Here is a 23,372-nt window from a genome sequence, read left to right as displayed (position 1 = left end):
ATACTCTTCTTCATTTCAGAAATTTTAGAACATAGCTGTCATTAAACAATGTGAAACGGACTTTTAATGTTGTGGACATCTGCAGTTAAATCGTATTGTCTTATCTTAACCTGGTATATCACAGAAGCTAGAGCTAATATAAATTTTCTTTGCCATATTCGTTTTACTAGAACCAAAACTAGGGACTCATGAAGTGAACAAAACAGTTTTTATTCTTGGTGAGTGTAATTAATGCCAACGGCCTTACCGCAGTGGAAACACCGGTTTCCGTCAGATCACCGAAGTTAATCGCTGTCTGCCTGGGCTAGCAATTGGATGGGTGATCATCTGGTCTGCCGAGCGCTGTTGGCAAGAAGGGTGCATTCAGCCCTTGTGAGGCATGGAGATACGACAAACAAAATTCGTTCATGATTACTTTTTTTGGGGAGGGGGGCAATTGACATCATTCATCTCTCTCCCCGCCCCCCCCTCCCTCTAGCTGTGATCCTGCCGGCATGTAACGACGCCAATAACTCGCGAGACTGTAGCAAGTTAAACTCAGTAGAAACTCCGATATTTCGACAGGACGTTTCCATTTTCTAGGCACGAACTAGAAAAGTCTTGAAATGACAGGGAAGGTTACCTGTTCAGGTATCGACTGGTGTTAAATTTGGTAAGACACAAAGAAATGAACGACATTTAGCTGCAACGTGACACTGATGTACATATATGGAGAAAGTTGAAAATCTGTGCCAGATCAGGATCTGAACCTGGGTTTCTTGTTTACTAGACGGATGCTCTGACCGTAAAGCCATTCGGACACGTTGCTCAGCGCTACTGCTGTAGCACGCCTCCCGTCAAACCAAAACTCTCAACTTACCCACACACTACTGACCTACTGTCCCTGTCCATTATCCTCATTATTCGCGGCGTTTTGCCGTTTCCCGTAAGAGTTCGAGCTTAGTGTGTATCTGGACTGAAGGAATCATTGGCCAGTCTCACCTTAATTTTATATATCAATATCCGAAAAAAATGTCGCCACGTATATACAGTAGAGTAGCTGATACAGAACATATGGAAACTATCGAAGGGGGAAAACTCCAGAGGGAGAGACAAATTGGTAGATATACATATATTTTTGAGAACAATAGATGCAAGTGGTATGTAGAATTGAGAGAGTTGCCATAGGTTAAAGGAAAGAGACAAAGGATCGAATGGACCACTAGATTGACAAGGACGAAAACGTGAAACGTGTACTTATTATCGCTGGACTAAGGTAACTTACGGGCGAGGACACTGGAAATCCGACACGCTCGAAGAAGTCAGGTACTTCAGAGTGACATTTTAATTTAATAGAAAAAGTTGTCAGTTTCGGTAAAATTTTATTCCACACAGAATCCAATTTTCCTAACGATAATAAATACTTTGAAACGTGAAATACCACTAGCCTAGACGGTGCAACATAAAATACCTGATCCAGGTACTGTGGCATCATGCACATGTGAACTTCAGGAATTGGGTATCCGCTTCCCGGAAACAAAACGCAGGAAGTTCAATACTGCAAAAGATAGACTTGCGGGTCACTGGAGAGCAGAGATTTAGAATAGCTATATAACTCTCACAGCGCAGATCTTTTAAGACTTCATCTGGTATTACTAAACCTGTTTGGCATGAACCCACACAGTAGCCACATATCCGAGGCTATCTCTTTGTGCATGTACGCCCTCCAGTGGCGAGCAACATGGTGGTCCCTTTCATTAATATCGTCCCTGATGCGCTACATTATTTCCCCCAAACCACAACAAAGACCTTTCATTAATGCGCCTTAACATGCTTCATTCAAAAGCGAGTCTGTGGCGACTGCTGTTCAGATAAACGATGCCACGCTACGGGTCTAACCGAAACGGGTGCATTGTTCTTGTTTGTTCTTTTTCTGTGCGTAACGGAGAACATCCTTCGGTATATTAAAATATTGGAGGGCAGATAACGGCTCCCGGCCTAGGAAAAAATGTGTGTCAAAGCCTTTTCCACAAGAGGGAGCAGTGCATAGCCAACGGCAAAATTTGCGCTTAAGTGAAGAGATTTTTACAGGTTTTTGAGGATCCTGTGTAGTTTAAATTGTAGATAAGTAGAGAAAATCCATACTGTATTAACTCCCTGCGCATTTCGTGCGTTCTTCAAGTGCAGGGGTAGTCAACCTTTGAACCTAAAGACCATTTTTGTATCTCCGTTAGCAGTAAAAAATTTATAAAGCATAGCTACAGCAAGTAAAAGTATAACTATAAATATTAACCAATTATTTCATGTAACAGTTTTATGAAAACCTAAGGTTAACGTTTATAAAGTCCCTACCACCTGCCACCCAACATGACAGCTATAAATCCCATTAGCTGGCGTACGAATCAGGCTGACAATCTAATCCTTATATCCTAACTCGTTGTTGTGATATTTAGTGAGAAGACTGGTTTGTTTCAGCTCTTCATGCTGCTCTGTCCTGTGCGGTCTCTTTCCACGATCTCCTCCCCCCTTTTGTACCGGTCACTCCCTTCTCCCTTCCAAGTGAAGGTGATCCCTTGGTGTCTCAGGATCTGTCCTATCAACCGATCCCTTCTTTTAGCCAAGTTGTTCCACAAATTTCTTGTCTCCCCAATTCTACTCAGTACCTCCTCATTAGTTACGCGATCTCCCATCTAATCTTCAGCATTCTTCTGTAGCATCACATTTCAAACTCCTCTATTCACTTCTTTTATAAACCATTGGTCGTCCATGTTTCCCTTCCATTCATGACCACACTCCAAACACCTACCTTCAGAAAAAATTCCCAACACTTATATTTATATTCGATGTTAAAAAATTTCTTTTCTTCAGAAACGCTTTTCTCGGCATTGCCAATCTACATTTCATATCCCCTCTATTTCGGCCAAAAGAATATAAGTCATCTACTACTTCTAGTGTCTCGCTTCCTAATCTAATTCCTCAGCATCACATGATTTAATTCGATTGCATTCCATTATCCTTTTTTTTACTTTTGTTGATGTTCATCTTTTAACCTACTATCAAGACATTTTCCTTTCCGTTCAGCTGCCCTTCCAAGTCCTTTGCTGTCTCTGACAGAATTATTGTGTCCGCGGCAAACCACAAAGTTTTTGCTTCTTGTTCCTGAACCTTAATTCCCACTATCGTTTTTCTTTGGCTTGCTTTACCACTTGATCAATGTATAGATTGTATAAGATCGGGAATAGCCTAGAATCCTGTCTCACTTCCTTCTCAATCACTGCTTCCTTTTCATGCCTCTCGACTTTTATAGCTGCCATCTGGTTTCTGTACAAGATCTAAATAGCCTTTCACTCCCTGTACTTTACTCCCTCCCCCCATACCTTCAGAATTTCAAAGTCAACATTATCAAAAGTTTCTCTAAGTTCACAAAGTCTATAAATGTAGGTTTACCCGTTCTTAACCTTCTTCTAAGATGGGTCGTAGTGTCAGTACTGCCACGCGAGTGCCAATGCCTCTATTGATAGAGAATGGCAAAAAATCTGATACGGAGCAGAAATGGCGATCTGAAACTACCCACTTTTTCTTCGCGTAAAAGAAAGGTCAAGAATGTCATACCTGCTTCCGACCAAGGGACCAATAAATTCCAGATGACTTTTGAAACAGCACTGGAGCGTGAGCTGATTTGAAACTTCTTGGTAGATTAAGTGTACTGGAAACAGCCCCTACACTGTGATTTAGCCATGTTTTCGCAGTGTCCTTCCTCCCAGGAGGACTTGTCCCTCAAGGTATGTTGGAGAACTTCTGCGAAGATTATAAGTAGGAGATAAGGTACTAGTCCAAGTAGGTCTGTGAAGAAGGTTCGTGAGTCGCGCTTGGATGAGTCAGTCAGCAAAGCATTTGAGTTCAAAATGCAAGGGTTCCAAGTTCGAGTCCTGATCCGACACACAGTTTTAATCAGCCAGGAAGATTCGAGCTGTTTACTGCCTATCTGGAATTGGTCCATATCCCAGTTATGTAATGAAAATACGCCAACGCACCGCAGACACCGTGGATGTGGAGTACCCGGAACACATCGCTTGAGCGTGTGCCATTAGATAAGATGTTTCAGACCAGGATGGGAACGTCTTTGGCGGTACACCAGTCTATAACATAAGGAATGAGGAGCTGTGGCACAAGCTGAATGTGATGACAGTCTAAATATCTGCTTACGAACTGCTAATCTGCAGGACATAGAGGGAACCAATAAGAGGCCATATAACATAACAACGAGAGGCACCACTATCTAACATACAAGTATAACAACCTCCCGGAAGTAGCGAGGAGATAAGCCTCGGGGAGGACAAAGAAGGATTTTCTGAGACAGTGACAGCCGTGTCCCAACTCCGCACCTTGGATGCCAATGCAATACAGGCTCTGTAAATTCTGAGTCTTCGCTCAGTGCAGCAGTAGATATATACTCAGACAATGAAGAGATTTAGTTTCGTTCTGATACCAAGAACAGTAGTATAGTGCGAAGTAGTGTAGTGAGTGTAGTGTTGTGAACCACAATGTAGTCTAGAAATACAAATTATTTGTTTGTGATGCAACAATTTAGCTTAATAGAACAGGCCAATAGCATATGCCAAATGAATATACACTGTTCAAAAGAATGGGAACACGTGTATGTACGTCCGGTATGTTGAATCTATATTGATGTACGAGGTTCGTGTGGTTTTATTGCATGGCTTGAGATCTTCGCTCTCAGTGTAGGCAACAATTAAAACCATTCACGATCTGTTGGCTGCGTTATGCCGTATAGTGTCAGGTAAGCCATCAGAAGGAAGTGAGTACTGATTGGTTCAAATGGCTCTGAGCACTATGGGACTTAACATCTGAAGTCATCAGTCCCATAGAACTTAGAACTACTTAAACCTAACTAACCTAAGAACATCGCACACATACATCCCGGAGACAGGATTCGAACCGGCGACCGTAGCTATCGCGCGGTTCCAGACTGAAGCGCCTAGTACCGCTCGGCCACCAGCGGCCGGCGAAGTGAGTACTAGTGTCATAGTATTTTATAGAGAAGTATACACACGGCTGTTGTCATTTGTACAGATTTCAACCAAGGCCTTGCAATTCCCCATCTTAGTGCAGTGCAAGTTGCACGGGCGGTCTGTTTGATCCAAGAAGGATCGACTTCTGGTTATGTTGCTGCAGATGCCAATGACTTTTCATGTGTCTCCATAGGTTGTTGAGGCTTTATAGAGAGACTGGTCAGTGCACTAGGCCAGTTAGACAGGACGGCGGTGCGTTACACCACCCACTGCGTTGCGGCGTCGTACTGATACCGCCAGAGCACTGCAACACGTCTCAGAAGGGCCACTGGAGCCGCTGTGTCCGATAAGACTGTGATGAGCCGGTTGCGAGAAAGGGCGTTATGACACAGACGTCCTGTTCGAGTACACAGCTTACACGACAACATCTCGCAGCTCACCTTCAGTTCTGCCAGTCCCATGTCGACTGCCAACTTCGTCAGTGACGAACCTGCTGTTCACAGACGAGTCCAGATATCCTCTGCCGCAAGGTAACGGCCGTGTTCGTCCGTCGAAATCCATGGTGAGCGGTAGCTGCTAAATATTGTCCAGGAAAAGACTGACAGATTTCCAGTGTTCTGTGATGTTATGGAGAGGCTGTAATCTTGACCGCCATACGGATCTTATCGTAGTCCACGGACGTCTTTCATCAGGTAGTACACCGAACAGATCGGTCGCCCTGAATTCCTTCTAATGCCACGGCCTATGTGACAGACGTCAATAGGGATATCTTGCGAAACCTGGCAATTGAAATAATGGAATAACCGGCTGTCGGCCCCGAACTAAACTCAGTCGTGGTGGGACATGATCGAAAGACGTGTTAGTGGTCGTCTTGTTCCACGACAGTCTCTCCAAGGACTCGCATTCGCTCTAATTGAAGAATGGTAACGGATACCAGCAAGTCACCTCTGCAGACTTATACAGAGCACGCCACGTAGTTGCCAGGCATACAACGGAGGGCATGTACTTTACTGAAACTCTAAAAGTCCAGTGAAAAGTACCCAGGATGACGGGGGGCGAATGATTGTTTCTACTTCGTTTTCGACACCTGTCGGACATTTCAGTTATTTTTATGTAAACCATCGAGGATCTAAAGATGTTTAGTTGTGTACTTAATTTGTGAAAGGTACGAGTACAATTTGGTAAAACACCCAGTACTTCATCATTGCTCAATGCAGTACGACAGATGCCCAAAGTCATGGTCCCTAATTTTTTTGAGCAGTGTACATCTGTTCACCAGATCGTAAACGGTGGTAAATATAAGTTACTTATATCATTTCTTAAGGTAGACATATTATGCAGACCTTTCTCCTTGAACACCACAACGCTTAAGAACTTCCCAACATGCTGGAGTAGCTTGGATCAGCAACATCTGTTAATCAGTAGAACGAAAAACCAGTCCAGAGTTGCAAAGTTTTACTTTTTATTCACTCGATGACAAGTTTCGGGCCGATACCCATTCTCAAATAATCGTAAAATAGTTGAAAATGCCATTTCCGAATATGACAAAAATGTGCAATGAACAGTTACTACAGTTATCTGTACGCACTGTAAATGTTCATTGCACATTTTTGATATTTCCGAAAATGCAGTTTTCGACCATGTTACGATGATTGGAAAATGGGCCTCGGCCCGAAACTCGTCATCGAGTGATTAAAAAGTAAAATATTGCAGCTTTGGACTGGATCCTCGTTCTACTTACCATAATGCTCATTTCTACTATACGTTTCAAACTGTGTTACAGTACTACGTGTTATACTAACATACACCAATTTATGTGAAACATTTGCCCTCTTCTTGTATCTAGGTAGCAGACTAAAGGAAAATAGAAAAACATAAATAAATAAAGTAAAACTAGCCTTGTGCCGACGTTTAAGTGGGACGCAGACATCGAAAGTGCACTTCCTGGTGTCGACTTTCATAACGCGCAGGTTGCTGGTGAGCGCTGTTGCGATACAGAAAGACCTTGAGATATGCAAGCTTTAACATACTGCAGATACTTGTCAACCCTGAAGGCTACGTTGTTGTGTTTGACCATGAGCGGCGCTGTGCAACGTCAACAACACGTTGCTAGTATTAGTAATGGTCAGAACAGTCTTCTGTGTAGTTGCAGTTGCATTAGGTTGGAGAAATGTGAATTCTAACCTGGGCAAATTGTTGGTGTTCGTAAGGCGGGTGCTTCCGTAACCAAAGTAGCCGAAATGTCAGGTGTTTAAAAAGGCACCGCATCGAAGATTTATACCACGTACAGGGAAAACGGAAAAACATCACCCGCTAAGTCACAACGTGGAATAGATTGTGTGTTTAGTGATCTTTATAGATGGTCATTGAAGAATATTATGAAGAAAAATAGTAGAACGACAGCTGCAAGAGTCACTGCACAACTGAAAGTCGCACTCGTGAACACTGTCAGCACCGAAACAACGCTAGGGGAGCTCCATAAACAGTGAATTACAGAGCAAGATGGAATTCCAAAACCACTCAGCAGTGATGCAGATCTCTATAACAGGAAAACTTGGTACCCAAACCATAAAATTGGGCTATGGAGCAATGGAAGAAAGTCATTTGGTCGGAAGATTCTTGTTTCACATTCTTTCCAGCATCTGGCAGACTTTTCGTCCCAAGAGTGAAACATGGTAGGGGTTCCGTTAGGATTAGTGCAGCCAAGTCGTGGTAGTCCATGGACTGCGTAGTTATTCTGCAAGGTCCCATTACTACCAAGGATTATGGCATCATTTTGGTTGATTATATCTATCTCGTGACACAATGTCTGTTTCCCAATCATGATTCTGTGTCCCAAGATAACGGGGCTTCTGTGAATGCAGCTCGCCTCATGCGCTACTGGTTTTGTGAGTACAACGATTAATTGTTGCATGTCCACTGGACGCCATAGTCACCAGATATCAATATTATTGAGCCTTTGCGGTGTAATCTGGAGAGGAGAGTGAGTAATCACTATCCACCTTCATCATCTTTAAATGGACTTCCCATATTCTGCAGGAAGAAATCCAAACAAGACCTGTAGTCATCAATTCCGAGATGACTGCAACCTGTTTTGAATTCCAACTGTTTTCTTAAACCGTATAAGGCTTGGTAAGGTGTTGCTGGTGTTTCCATATTTTTGTCCATCGCCTGCACACCACCACAAATATGTAATTATGTTGGAACCCTTGTTTCTCATGTTGTACTCCCATATTCTCCCACCAGACAGTGTTAGTAGTCCTCAGACCTTTCTCAGATGATGCAGTTATCTGGAATGAAGCACTGCCTGAAAAATCCTGCTCAAATTTTGTCAGATCTTGATACGATTTCAAATTCTACATCTACATCTGCATGATTTCTTTGCAGTTCACAATAAAGTGCCTGGTAGATGGTTTGTCGAACCATTTTCACGTTACATCTCTGTCGTTCCACTCTTGAACAGCGCGACGGAAAACAAACACTTAAATCTTTCCTTGCGAGCTCTTATTTCTCTTATTTTAATTTGATCACTCGTCCCTATGTAGGGCATGCCGAAAAAACATTTTCACGCTCTGGGGACAAAGTTGGTGATTGAAACTTCATGAGAAGATGCTGCCGAAACGAAAAACACCTTTCGTTTAATGAATGCCATCCCGACTCGTGTAGCATTTCCGTGGCACTCTGTCCCCTGTTTCGCGATAATTCAAAACGAGCTGCACTTGTTTGAACTTGTCTGATTTCCTCTGTCAGTCTCATCTGATGCGGATCCCAACCCCACAGCAGTATTCCAGAACAGGATGGACAAGTGTAGTGTAAGCAGTTCCTTTAAGTGTTTTGCAAATCATCTTTGGTTTGCTTTCGACCCAAAATTTTTATATGTTTTATATATATGGTTTCTGTTCTTTCGGGTATGTCGAGAAGAACTAACACCACATAAAATTTCCTGGAAGATTAAAAGTGTGTGCCGGACCGAGACTCGAACTCTGGACCTTTGCCTTTCGCGGGCAAGTGCTCTCCCAACTGAGCTACCCAAGCACGACTCATCTCCTCCTCACAGCTTTACTTCTGCCAGTAACTCCTCTCCTACCTTCCAATCTGGCATGGTTCGCAGGAGAGCTTCCGTAAAGACTGGAAGGTAGGAGACGAGGTTCTGGCAGACGTAAAGCTGTGAGAACGGGGCGTGAGTCGTGCTTGGGTAGCTCAGTTGGTACAGCACTTGCCCGCGAAAGGCAAAGGTCCCTAGTTCGAGTCTCGGTCTGGCACACAGTTTTAATCTGCCAGGAAATTTCATATCAGCGCACACTCCGCTGCAGAGTGAAAATCTCATTCTAACACCACATATATAATTAATTAGAGCGATGATACTGAGCCGGTAGTTGTGGCCGAGCGGTTCTAGGCGCTTCAGTCCGGAACCGCGCTGCTGCTGCGGTCTCAGGTTCGAATCCTGCCTCGGGCATGGATGTGTGTGATGTCCTTGGGTTAGTTAGGTTTAAGTAGTTCTAAGTGTAGGGGACTGATGACCTTAGATGTTAAGTCCCGTAGTGCTCAGAGCCATTTCAACTATTTGATGATACTCAATGATACCTTCAGTGCAGATGCACATCAAGCTCGAATTCTTACGGGAATCGGCGAAATGCCGCGAGTAATGAGGCTAATGAGCTAGGGGACTACATCAGTAGTATGTGTTACACGTTGAGAATTTTGGTCTGACAGGAGGCGTGCTAGGATAGTCCATGTGGTTGTGATGACCACTGTGTCCACATGGCGTAGTGGTCACTGAATCTGCCTGGTAAGTAGGAGGCCTGGTTTTGAATCTCGGTAGGATCTGTCAACTCACGCAAATACCTGGTGCAACAATTTGTAGGTGTGTGAAATATAATAATCACACAAGCTCATTTGTAGTAAATCAGATGGCAGACTTTGGTTCATTCATAGAATTCTAGGGAAATACAATCAGTCGATAAAGGAGATTGCTTACAAAACGTTCGTGAGTCCCATCCTATACACCGCTTTAGTGTATGGGATCTGTACCAAAGAAAACACGAGAGGGGATACTGAATACACAAATATTGAGAGCAAGAATGGTCACAGATGTAGAATGCATACCAAATAAAACCAACTGGGGATACCGAACACATAAAGATTGTGAGCACGAAAGGTTACAGATTTGCTTGATTTAATCTCAAAAACAAGCTTTAAGTAAGTAACTCAGGAATGTACTACAACCAGGATAGGTGTGAGATCATCTTTCCTCAAAGCGACTTTATCTTTAGGGCTCCCACCTCCCTTCGCCCTTACCCCCTCCATTTTTCCTTGTACACTTTTATCCGTGTCTGTTTCACTACTATTTATGATATGCACTGTATACAAATCTTGCACTTCAGCGCCGGTCAGAGTGACCGAGCGGTTCTAGGCGCTACAGTCTGGAGCCACGCGACCGCTGCAGTCGCAGGTTCGAATCCTGCCTCGGGCATGGATGTGTGTGATGTCCTTAGGTTAGTTAGGTTTAAGTAGTTCTAAGTTCTAGGGGACTGATGACAGCAGTTAAGTCCCATAGAAACGACTCTCCTGTAACAGTTTGTTCTTCGAAGAAGAAAAGCCCATAAAGTCTCTGGTCAGACATGGCAGAAAATATATTGACCTTCGGAGAATCTCGCTCGTGTTCAACAACGTTATGTGGGTTTTCTGTTCTCTGAATCCTGCAATTGTACCTGTTAAATTTCCCATTTGTATGAAACAGTGCCTCGTCCGAAAAAAATATTGAATTCACAAAACTAACATCTTTGACCTGTACCGCAGAGCAAAATTCTAATCACTGATCTTTGTCTTTGGAATATAACTTTTGAACTTACTGTAGCCTGTATGGTTCCACGTTTCATTTTTTGTGCAAAAGACGCTGCACAGCCGTTGTTGACATTTCCAACTCACATGAAGTTCTATATAGAGAGCTGCGCGGTCTCGGGCGCCTTGTCACGGTTCGCGTGGCTCCCCTCGTCAGAGGTTCGAGTCCTCCCTCGGGCATGGGTGTGTGTGTTGCCCTTGGCGTAAGTTAGTTTAAGTTAGATTAAGTAGTGTGTATACATGGGGATCGATGACCTCAGCCGGCGGTGAGGCCGTGCGGTTAAAGGCGCTTCAGTCTGGAACCGCGTGACCGCTACGGTCGCAGGTTCGAATCCTGCCTCGGGCATGGATGTGTGTGATGTCCTTAGGTTAGTTAGGTTTAATTAGTTCTAAGTTCTAGGCGACTGATGACCTCAGAAGTTAAGTCGCATAGTGCTCAGAGCCATTTGAACCAACCATTTAGCCGATGACCTCAGCAATCTGGTCCCATAGGATCTTGCCACATATTTCCAAAATTACTATATAGAGATTTTGATGGAGTACTTGTAGAAGCTTCTTTCACCCGTTGAATGTCATTCGCATTCGCACATAGCCAATCATTTCTCTTGCCTTAAACACCCAGTTCCAACGAAATTCACACATCAACTGTAGACCGCCTTTCTGGTTGGTGCTGCTTTCCTATACTTCATCCTAAATTTTCGTTGGACATCCATTGCAATATTTATTTTGTCAAATTCTAGCAGGCAGAAAACTTTCCCAGTTCTGGAAAGCGCCATCTTGAGTATGATATAACCTAGCGAACATGTATGAAACTACACATCACACTCGCAATGAGAAAACACTTACAAATTTATTCTTTCACATTATGTATGTTGTTACTTTGGAACATTCGCCTACAACAAATTTTGTAAAATACTGTCAGATATTTGAAACATGCTGTATTTAAAGAAAATTGTGTGGTGGTGTATGAGATAAAAACACTGTATGGATAAATTAGAGGCACAACAACAGAAGTAAAGATGCTGTTCTAGAGAAATATAAAGTTTAGTAAAACCCAGAAACGAAAAATAAGAGTAACAAAAAGTTTTATCAGTAAGGAATCTCGGGAGTACATTCTTAAGGGATATGAAAATGGCTCTTCCAAGATTAAAAACGTAAGCTCACAAACATGAGACTAAAAGTAAGAATGAGTTTCATAGTACGGTGCACTATTTCGTCAAATGTACCTGGGCACCCCAGTGAAATGAGGAACTGACCACTAAAAGTTACGAGAGACAGACTCGCCAGTATTAAATTATGTGCTGAGTATAATGTGGTCTGTAGGGAAGCAATAACAGCAGAATGGGTCACTCAGGAGACATCGGTTACTTCGAACGTGGGCGTCACTGCATGTCACCTGAGTAACAAATCAATCAGGGACATTCTTACCCATCTAATTCCGTCCAGTCCGACTTTTCGTGATGTGACTTTGAGGCGGAAGAAACAACCACAGCTACTCCAAGGCCAGACCCCATGTACCGACGGACATGTACCGTCCAGCATTGTAGACGGTGACTGTAACAAAATCGCAATAAATGTGTGGGCAGAATCACTCTGGAGTCTCAAAGTGATACCAGCAGTCTATCTAGCACAGTGACTGTATGCAGGGAGTTAAAAAGAGGGTATGCATTGGCTGATCAGCTCTTCATAAGCCACACATTTCTGTAGTCATTGTTAAGTTCAGTTTGTGTAAAGTCATTGTTAAGTTCAGTTTGTGTAAAGAGTGACAACACTGGACAGTAGATGACTCGAAACGAGTGATTTGGGGTGATTAATCACGTTATACCCCATGGCAATCCGATGGACACCTGGAGAAAATTACCTACCATCATGTTTAGGGCCAAAAGTAAACCGTCTCTAATGACCTAAATGTCAACAGAAGCTAAGATGTAATATTCCTTCTTTTTCTTCCAGTGTTGAAGTACAGGGAAGGTGGTTGTTACGAAACTGTTTTTCGTGGTTAGGGTGTGCTTCCCTTATTGAGCTCAAGAAATCGCTAAACGTCGAAGCACGTGGACACATTTTATAGAATTATATGCTGCATACAGTACAGTAACAATTCCGAGACCATGCCTGTTTGCATCAGCATGGAAATGTACTCTGTCATAAGGCAGCATCTATGATGCAACGTTTTTTGGCCATAACAACTTTCCTGACCAGCCTGCCCTGCCGAGAATCCCTACCTGAAACCAATGGAATATCTCTGGCATGAGTCAGATATCGACTTCGCTCCAAGCCCCAGTGTCCAACCTCACTATCGTCTCTGGTTTCGGCTGCTAAGTAACACTGGTCTGCCATTCCTCCACAGACATTCAGACATCTCATTGAAAGTGCCCCAGCAGAATTCAAGCCGTCTTAACGGCGATGGGTGGACGTTCAGTAGTTGGTGTCTGTGTACTTTTGATCGGTTGGCAACGCCCTCTGTAGCACAGCCCGTATTTACTGAAAATTTTAAAACTTTGGTTTACAGAGAAAATCTGTGAAGTATCCCTAGATGCTTGCAGGCAGGTGCCCTTTCAATGCCGGTTGGAGTCCTAGAGTGACACTTGCGTGGATGTCGCACCCCTTTCTCATCACTTCGTAGGAGGATGCAAAAAAAAGGACTGAAAAAGCGTAAGAACCATTTGTTGCTTCGGATCACAATCGTTTTCGTCGTAATTTTCGGTGATAACTAGTGGTTCCATTCTGACCACAAGAGCAAAAATTTCGGTCGCGCTGCAAACCAAACCGATGTGATCACATTCTCTAGAGATGGAGCCCGAAGATATCCTTGGACAGTGCTGGAAATGTCCGGGAGTGTCAGCAGCGTCAAAGTTTGTCAAGGAAGTCGCTCTGTTGCTCATAGCAGTGAGAACTCTCGTTCTGCCGGCCGCTGTGGCCGAGCGGTTCTAAGCGTTTCAGTGCGGAACGGTGCGGCTGCTACGGTCGCAGGTTCGAATCCTGCCTTGGGCATGGATGTGTGTGATGTCCTTAGGTTAGTTAGGTTTAAGTTGTTCTAAGTCTAGGGGACTGATGACCTCAGATGTTAAGTTCAAATGGTTCAAATGGCTCTGAGCACTACGGGACTTAACTTCTGAGGTCATCAGTCCCCTAGAACTTAGAACTACTTAAACCTAACTAACCTAAGGACATCACACAAATCCATGCCCGAGGCAGGATTCGAACCTGCGACAGTAGCGGTAGCGCGGTTCCAGACTGTAGAGCCTAGAACAGCTCGGCCACTTCGGCCGGCCCGGATGTTAAGTCCCATGGTGCTTAGAGCCATTTGAACCATTTTTGAACTTTCGTTCTCTTCCTCGAAATGTGCGGTAATCAACGCACCAAGGATAGGGGTGGTTTCACTGATGCCCTTTATGCCACCCCACGAGGCCTATTCGTGATGATGCTGAGCGGCGGTTTGTCTCAAATCCCTCCCCACGCCACCCATAAGAAAATCTACTAGGTTTCAACGCTGGGGGTCACCGATCTAACGTCCATCTCAGAGACGTCAAAATAAAGGGTGAAATGTGGGTAAACGGGGCAGTGACGATCTTCCCACCATGTGACACGTGCATGTTGGTGAGAAATATGGTGAAAATTGGAGTCAGCGTGACATCACTAAGCCATCTTACACATGACATGGACTTCTGACCTCTGGCCTTTTTTCATATATGTCAACTCTTTGCTGTTTGAAGTGTCGCCGAGCCTGAGGGTGACGTCACAGGGATCCACCTTTCACATCATCACAAAGAAAGGTTGTAGGCACCTTTGGGCCAAATTTAAACTAGTACATTGCAGTGGCACTCAGCTCTGGGGTTCGAAAAAAGTCATCCTTTAAATGGTTGTGCAACGTAAACTACACAAGTAGTGGTGTAAAGAGAGAACTGGTACATTTTGTTTATGTGGCTTGCATACATTCGTGGCCAGGCATACATTCAGGGGCAGATTATATCCTCCTTAACCTACTGTTATAATTTATGACCCTGTGAGGGTTGATTTATGACTCCCTGGGATAAATCATCCTTCTCAGAAACCCCCCACCCCTCCCCTCCTCATCCCCTACCACCCTTGGGGAAAATGGCCACATTTTTTTTATCCCCTCCCCATTTCGTTTCTGAGCCCCTTCTGGGAAATCCCCTAGTCCTCCCTTCTCTGCCCCACTCACCCCCCCCCCCCCCCCCACCTGCCCCCATCTGAAAGTTGGATGAAAAAAGACTCAATATGCTGAGCTACTGAAGAAGGATCTCACAACACACTAAATTCAAATCAATGTTAGTTGATATAACAATACATTATTCAACTCAATTTGCAAATTTCATATTTAATCACTATCCATGATGTAATACCTGTAAGCACTGAAGAATTTAATGAAGTGCAGTATATTAACCACCATTCTGGGTCACCCATGCATCTGTCAGCAAGACAGGCATAATTATTTCAGTGTCCACTACTGTAATTTCGACATTAGGTCATTTTCTAGTGGTTACAGGTGTTGCAAACATAGTCAGAAATTGCGGGAGGAAGCCCATTTTCAGTACCCCATCAATTTAATCATTTAACGATTTACAGGAGACAGTGTAGGGAAAAAGGTCCAGTAGGTGTAAGACAAATAGATCTCTTAAAACTCTCACCACTACATTACAATGAGGCTTCTTATTCATAAGAAGACATATTTCCAACGTCTGGGAATCACACACATACATGTTGCAAAAAAATGGTTCAATGGCTCTGAGCACTATGGGACTTAACATCTATGTTCATCAGTCCCCTAGAACTTAGAACTACTTAAACCTAACTAACCTAAGGACATGACACACATCCATGCCCGAGGCAGGATTCAAACCTGCGACCGTAGCAGTCACGCAGTTCCAGACTGAAGCGCCTAGAACTGCACGGCCACACCGGCCGGCAACATATTGCAAATCATGTAATTAAATTTCCACCAGAAATAGATTGTAGCGCTAATTACATACGAGATATTGTATGTAGTATTTGAGAACACAAGAACCTACATCCACCACAATGTTACCACTAGACATATCTGGTAAAACAAAAACACACTCAAGATTGTGGAGTACGTTACATTTGCAGCCTGCATGAGTGATAGGAGCTGCAGCTGTGCCAGCTTGGAGAGCAGTAGACATCCACACCTTCATCAATCACCATAACAGCTGTGCATCCTCACCCCAACCATGCTACATGCTCAGAGATGAGACACACTGTCACTGTGACTGCACAGCCATCAACTGATTAATTTAGATGGGGGAAGTAAGTGTCCACTGCAAACACTCGCTATGTTGAATCTTCTCAAATATCCCTGCAAAAATTGGAGAATACATACAAGATATGCATATGCATCAGTCAGCCACACAGGGGCCACCACAAGTGCTGCCACTCGGACTTGTCCCCACAGCTGCAGGCAAGAACTGACTAAGCAGAGCCTTTCTTTGTAACTAACTGGCTGGCATGGTCTAAGCCATGGCTTCTGGTCCACCAAGCCCATGTACTGCAGGTTTTAGCACACTGTGAGACAGTCAGGCACAGAAATTCAACCCATGACGTAGATTCCCCCCAGTTCAGAAAATCCACTTTACACACTCCAAGTCAGGTGTGTCGTTGCCCTTACATCTCGAAATTCTCTTCCACAATGTAGATTCTTCCCTTTTACATGAGTTATTTTTCAAAGAGAAAAAATCGGAGCATATATGTGTTTTCACAAGGCTAAGGTATCATTACTTGTTGTGAAAATGCTGTAGAGCAGCATGGCATAGCCTGTATTTCCTCTACGTAATCTCCAATCAGGTAAAAAATCTGTTCTTATCAGCTTAAAATCTGCTATGCTCTGCATCACAGGACTAGAATGTTAAACTTATATTTGGCCTTTGACAGATTGGTGGGAGCATGTTCTGACACCTGTCAAAGGATGTTTCGTCATTTCGAACTCTCTTAAGGCAGCCAGATGCTTCATCATCTATGAAGGTAAGCGAATGGCGGCATACAAGGGTTGAAAATATGACATTAATATTACTTGTAACTTTATAAATTCAGTTATATAGCTGATTTTATTCCGATGGCCATGTCTTCCTGTGTAGAAGAGATTGAAATTATGTTAAAAATCCTGTCACAACGAAAAATGCCTGATTATCACTCCAAGTCGTGAATGATATCCGTGGTACTCTCGCCCTTTCATCCACCTGCCACGCAGCACGTGACTGATATCAAATTGATTGACTGATTAATTAAATTGATTATGAGAGTCCCTTTGCATTACTTTTTTCCTGCAGTCGATTACACTTGCTAATTAACCTTTAAAGACGCTTCTGTGGCGCCTCTAGGTGCTTCTGACAGGCTAGGTAGTCACTCCTTCCAGTAACAAAATGGGTGATAAATGCCGTTAAATAGCTGAAGATATTCAACGATAATTACGTTCTGTCTGTCGGTTGCCTTGTCATGCTGGTGGAATAAAGTCCTTTAGAATTCTAGTACACTGCTCCCAAGCTAATCCTACTGAGACCTATTGGTCTATGGATGCAGTAGGATGTTCCACTCTCTTCTCCACCCCTGTAACACCTCCATCTCCATCCCCATTCCTGTTTCTGCCACCAGCTGGCATGTGAATGGCCGCCACTGCTACCACAGGATCGGAAACCTCTGCCCGCACATTGGTACTGTATTGTTCCTGGCTAACAAGCCACTGCCCGCCGTGCCAGGCAGCAAAATTTGTCCTATCATTGTGAGAAGGGCTGGGTGCTTAAATGTCACTGAGCTGAATACCATGATGTTGAGCAATATGCTTCCTCTCTTCCTACCTGCAAACAGAAATGTTCTGAGACGTATTTTCGAAATACGCTAGGGAGGGTGACCCAGTCAACAATAGCAAGAAGCCTGTCTGGTGGACACGCCATCCAAAACATGTACTAGCCTGCAGACCTGGGTTTCCCTTAGCATACAGCCCTGTAGAAGTGTTGCTATTAACTCCAGCGAACTTAGTGTGTGGATACTTTGGGAACTCAAACGGTAATCTCTGAGAAAAAGCAATGTTCTTTTTCAGGTAACACTATTGAGAATCAACATTTGAAGCTTGCTCCAGAAGGGTTCTACTGCCCAACATACATTTCTCATAAGGACAATGAAGATGACGGATAGTATTTTTTCTCCTCGCTGGTTTGTAAGAGGAATAGGAAACGAAATGATAGTAGTGATACAGGATACCCTCTGCCATGCACCGTACAGTGGCTTGTGAAATACACATATAGATGTGGGTGTAAATTTAGTCTACCTATTAAGATGTCAGTCTATCTAATAACAAGCACACAAAACCCATGGAAGAATGTTGTATCTTATTTGTCAAGAAAACAAAAGATGGAATTTCTCCTGCTAATTGTCTCTCACTGAAAATCTTCGTATTAGTAATTTGCAGTCACTTCACGAGACATACATGAGAGAGTGTAATATGTTTGCCCACAACACTTAGAAGAAGCAGCAGAGAGTTCGCCTCTTGACTCCCCTGTCGTCAGGGTATCGCTTAACTGCCATATTCTCAAGAATCTTCCAGTCATCGATGCACAGCGTTTGAATCCACCTGATTTCGACGAGTAAGAGATGTACCCAGCCAACTCATAGGGCCCAGCTAATTCTCTAGAAATCCAGTCACATTCCGACAGCACTATTCCATTAGCTAGAGGGCTGTCTAGTGCTCCATCCATCATTGACTAGGTAGAGAGTTATTACAACGATAAAAATAGCCCACTAACGTACAGCAGAAAAAGTCACAACCTGCAGAGAATATCTGGACTGTACAAGAAAATTCAGAGGAATAATATGGACAACTGATCGATATAGAGTCATTGTCTGTTAATATACCTCTGTAAGTCTCCCTTATCGTATTCCTATGGTTACTACGCTAACTGCGCTAGAAATACGACATATTAATGGTGTCATCGTCTTCGTTGATGACACAGCATTTCGTGAGAAATACATCACCATTTTTGAAATGGAACATACCTCCCTAATAAGAATCTAACAGTATCCCAGAGATTCTGATACACTATGCATTTAATCATTTACATCCATGCAACTGCCACGCAACTCCATCCATAATTCATAGCTGTGCGAAGAGTATTGGGAGATTTAGGATTTAGTCACAGCTTTGCTCATTTTTTTACCCCCATGCGCTGTTCGATAGTGGTCTGACCATGATGCTGTATCCCATCTAGATCACAGTACATCCACGTGTGCCCGCATCTCGTGGTCGTGCGGTAGCGTTCTCGCTTCCCACGCCCGGGTTCCCGGGTTCGATTCCCGGCGGGGTCAGGGATTTTCTCTGCCTCGTGATGGCTGGGTGTTGTGTGCTGTCCTTAGGTTAGTTAGGTTTAAGTAGTTCTAAGTTCTAGGGGACTGATGACCATAGATGTTAAGTCCCATAGTGCTGAGAGCCACATCCACGTGGGTAGCGCACATGTGAGGAGTGCTAGTTATTTATTTACAAGCAAATCCAGTACTTGTACGCTTATCCAGCTATCATACATCGAGAGCCAAATCAGTGTGAGTGTTTCCTCCAGCAGCAGCAGTCATCACATGATGCTATTGCTTCGCTGATCAGTAATGTAACACGAACAGGTCTGGGCTCACAGGACTGGTATGCAGTGACTATGTAGTGTCGAGCTGTGAAATTGATGTTACTGTTTACCAGTACGTATCATTTAACCACAAATGAGTGTTAATGTCAGGATCGCAGATGACAATGACCTCAAAGTTATAGTGGAAATTGATAATGTATAGCGAGGCAAAAAGGTGGGGCTCACTCAAATAGAGTGCAGGGAAGCTGTGTGGAAAAAGTGACATATATATCGAGAGGCACAGCAGTGTTCGTTCAGAGAATCAGTACTTATGTCTGGTGTTGTTACATTAAAATTAACAGCTCGGCAGCCATCAGAAGGATGTATTTCTAAAGCAACAAAGCGCCATGAATGCACATTCTGCAGGAAGAGTTAAGTGCTGCAATGGAGCGAGATAGATCTGTTGTTCTGTTTTGCTTAAGACAGTGGGAGGATTGAGATGGTGATGTGCTGTTCATGATTTCGGTCACTCTGCAAATCTAAGATCAACGAAAGTTCATTGCAAGTCGGTACACCAACTCCAACAGGTTTTGCATGCAATGAATGTGGAATTCAAAGCATCCAAAAAACAGTTATTAGCGAAATACTGTCGTCAGTCAGTGCTATTTAAGTACAGTGATGCTATGCATGGTACTCCATCCCACCATTAACAAATGTTCCATTAAAACTAGAGTCTTTCCATGCCATATATGTGCAATAGACCTCATCCTGATTTCTACTTGTAATCTGCTTAAGAGAAAATACAGCCCATCCAGCGATGAAATGAAACCAGATGTCTGTAACATAGCTACCAATCATATGTATGTCAGTGCTATTTAAGGAAAGTGACGCCATGTGTGGTGCTCCCACCCACCATTAACAAATGTGCTATTGAAACACATCCTACCATGCCATATAATGCATAGAGATCACCTTCTGATTTCAGAACGCAATTTACTTAGTCCACAAAAAATAATTACCGAGTAATCCAGAAGTGCAATGGGAGGAGATGCATGTAACTTACCTTCCAAACGTCTGTCAGGGTTATTTAAGTACAGTGATGTGGTACTCCTTCCCACCATTAGCCAATGTTCCATTAAGACTAGAATCTTCCAAGTTGTATACATGCATATAGATTCGATTCTAATTTCGAAACGTAATTTGGCTATTCTATGGTGCATTGTAGCCAGATGTGTGTAACATAGATGCCTTTCAGGGCTGTTTAAGTGCAGTGACGCTGTGTAGAGTACTCCCTTTCATAAGTAAAAAATGTGTGATTAAAGCTACAGTTTTTTGTACCACATACATCCCACACTGACTTTCGAAATGTACTTCCATATCGCTAGTATTAAGACAAGATCAGACTCGAATAGTCCATTCCCATGGTTTTAAAGCAGACCTTGAAAACAAGGTTGTTTTTAGCGGAGGGATCTTCCTATCACATTCCTACAGAGCGGGAAGAGTCGGTGACACAGTCAGTACCACGAGGGTAAATTTCCAATAAGATGGTGACTCGATATTCGAAATTCTAAGAAAATAAGTATACGCTAAATAATAAGGAATTGTTAGAACTGGTAGCTACTGCGATATTCTGCACAGCTCCTCCACCAGAATAGCAGTTTTAACGTCAACAATTTCCAACTCATACGGTCTGATCGCGGTTCTTCAGATGTTTTCCGGCTACCACATTTTACATGAGGTGGATTTTAACAGTTCAGCTGTTACACTGGCAGACTTAGTAACAACTTTTTCTAGCGTGCTATACACATGTGACATTCCAACCACTTAGACGAAGCATGCTATTTCTAACCTGCATCCGCCCCGGTACCACTACCACTGAAAGATCTAAGAGTTATATTTTATGGTACAGCTTCTCACAGTTTCTTCCACCATATGACCATCATCAAGGATCTTCCTACCGCAGTTTTACAGAAGTGGGAACAGTCTGTGACGCAGTCGCTGCCAGGAAGCTGGATTTTGTATGGTGTTGTGAATAGATGTTCAATATTCTAAGAAAATAAGAATAAGCTACAGCAAAAGGAATTGTAGGCACTGGGAACTACTTTACTAATCCAGACAGCGGCTCCATCGAAACAGTAATTTTTAAAGTCAGTCTTTCCCAATTTATGTGGTTTTATAATGGGTTTTAGATACTTTCTTGCTGATTTTATCTAGTATTCCTATTGCCTCCACATTGTCATCCCCATGTAGGAGACGTGTTTTCTCAGCCATCACTGAGATAAACTTGAGAAAATTTTGGAAATTTGGAAATTTGTGGTAAGAACTTATGGGACCAAACTGCCCAGGTCTTCGGTCCCTAAGCTTACACACTACTTAAACTAACTTACGCGAAGGACAACACACACACACACATGCCCGAGGGAGGTCTCGAACCTCCGACAGGGGCAGCCGTGCGGACTGTGACAAGGCGCCAAAGAACGCGTGACTACCCGCGCGGCAAACTTGAGAAATTTACCACGCAGACAGCTGCTAAATAAATCACCCAGACTTGAAAATGTTCGCATTTTGACTCCTCCTTCTACCAAGAAGTTGAATAGTGCTAGACACTTAAGAGCAGATCAAGCAGACAAGACGAATCACAGACATGTATATACAGGGTGAGCACGTAGGATTTAACATCCCTTTTATGTCGTGGACGGTTACACATACAGAAACGTGATATTCGGCGAATTTTAAGAGCGTCGAGGGGCATGTATTTTCCTGTTTGGGCTATGTTCTTGGAGCTGGTATCAACAGAGATATTGAAATGAGCACATTTTTTAAATGTAACTGTATACTTTGTACAATTACATTCGATAGCTCTTGAGAAGACAATTAGAGTTGTATAGCGTTTGTCAGTGGTGAAGCTGAAACCCGTCGTAAAAGAATTCGAGAGATGTCCTAGGATGTGAGGGCAGGATGGCTGTAAACGGCATTGGCAGTGCAAACAGTGCCAACAGGCGTCTAGGACCAACCTGCGTAATTGTGTAGTGTAAGGTAAGCCTGAGCCACTAGAATAAAGCTGTATTTCTCCTTGAACCAACTTACTACCTAGATGCGTGGTCACCTACGAATGCTGTATATGGAAATACGACATAGACCAGAATAGAACTGTTTTACGTTTGTGGGTCCTCCCAGACTTACGTGCGCTGAAACAATGAAATCAACTGTCCATTCTTCAAAAATAAAGAGGTCCTCAGCAAAAAGCAACTACTGTAGGAAATACCTAAATGTTAGAAGGGAGATTTGACCTTTCGTTTCTTGTACTAGGCTGTGTGCTCCTTAGAGCTAAATGCATCCTGTCAGGCAACTGTCTCTACCTTCACTGCTCTAAACTGCATCGTATGCGATACATTAGTTAAAGATTTTAAATACTTTGGTGACCATCTGTACTCCATAAAGTAAATATTGTTCTTAACGAAACGTCGTTTCATGGAAATAAGCTCGTAATGACGGTATTACCAGCTATGTGTAATACACGCTGTCGACGTTTAACATTGCAGTGCAATTTCGTACATATGAAGATAAAATAAACAACTTTACAAATGTCTGCTTGTGTCTGTGTATATGAGGATGGATATGTGTGTGTGTGCGAGTGTATACCTGTCCTTTTTCCCCCTAAGATAAGTCTTTCCGCTCCCGGGATTGGAATGACTCCTTACCCTCTCCCTTAAAACCCACATCCTTTCGTCTTTCCCTCTCCTTCCCTCTTTCCTGACGAAGCAACCGTTTGTTGCGAAAGCTTGAATTTTGTGTGTATGTTTGTGTTTGTTTGTGTGTCTATCGACCTTCCAGCTCTTGTGTTTGTTAAGTCTCATCATCCTTCTTTTTAGAAACAATGTACTAATTACGATATGGTAACCACCCAAATCACAAAATCACAATCCTTTACTTAATCATGTGC

General features: G+C 43.2%; 1 non-coding gene and 1 pseudogene across 1 annotated transcript; both read left to right on the top strand.

Annotated features, from left to right (window-relative positions):
- The first annotated feature begins 233 nt into the window (after positions 1-233).
- LOC126095862 (5S ribosomal RNA) lies at positions 234-351 on the top strand (annotated as a pseudogene).
- Positions 352-16,647: 16,296 nt separating this feature from the next.
- LOC126096055 (U2 spliceosomal RNA) lies at positions 16,648-16,836 on the top strand. The gene has a single exon (XR_007522015.1). It is a non-coding gene; the product is annotated as a U2 spliceosomal RNA (small nuclear RNA).
- Positions 16,837-23,372: the final 6,536 nt, after the last annotated feature.

This window comes from Schistocerca cancellata, chromosome 8, assembly GCF_023864275.1.
Source record: "Schistocerca cancellata isolate TAMUIC-IGC-003103 chromosome 8, iqSchCanc2.1, whole genome shotgun sequence".
Lineage (NCBI taxonomy): Eukaryota > Metazoa > Arthropoda > Insecta > Orthoptera > Acrididae > Schistocerca > Schistocerca cancellata.
Note: the sequence above shows the minus strand (reverse complement) of the source record. Positions and strands in the feature narration are given on the sequence as shown.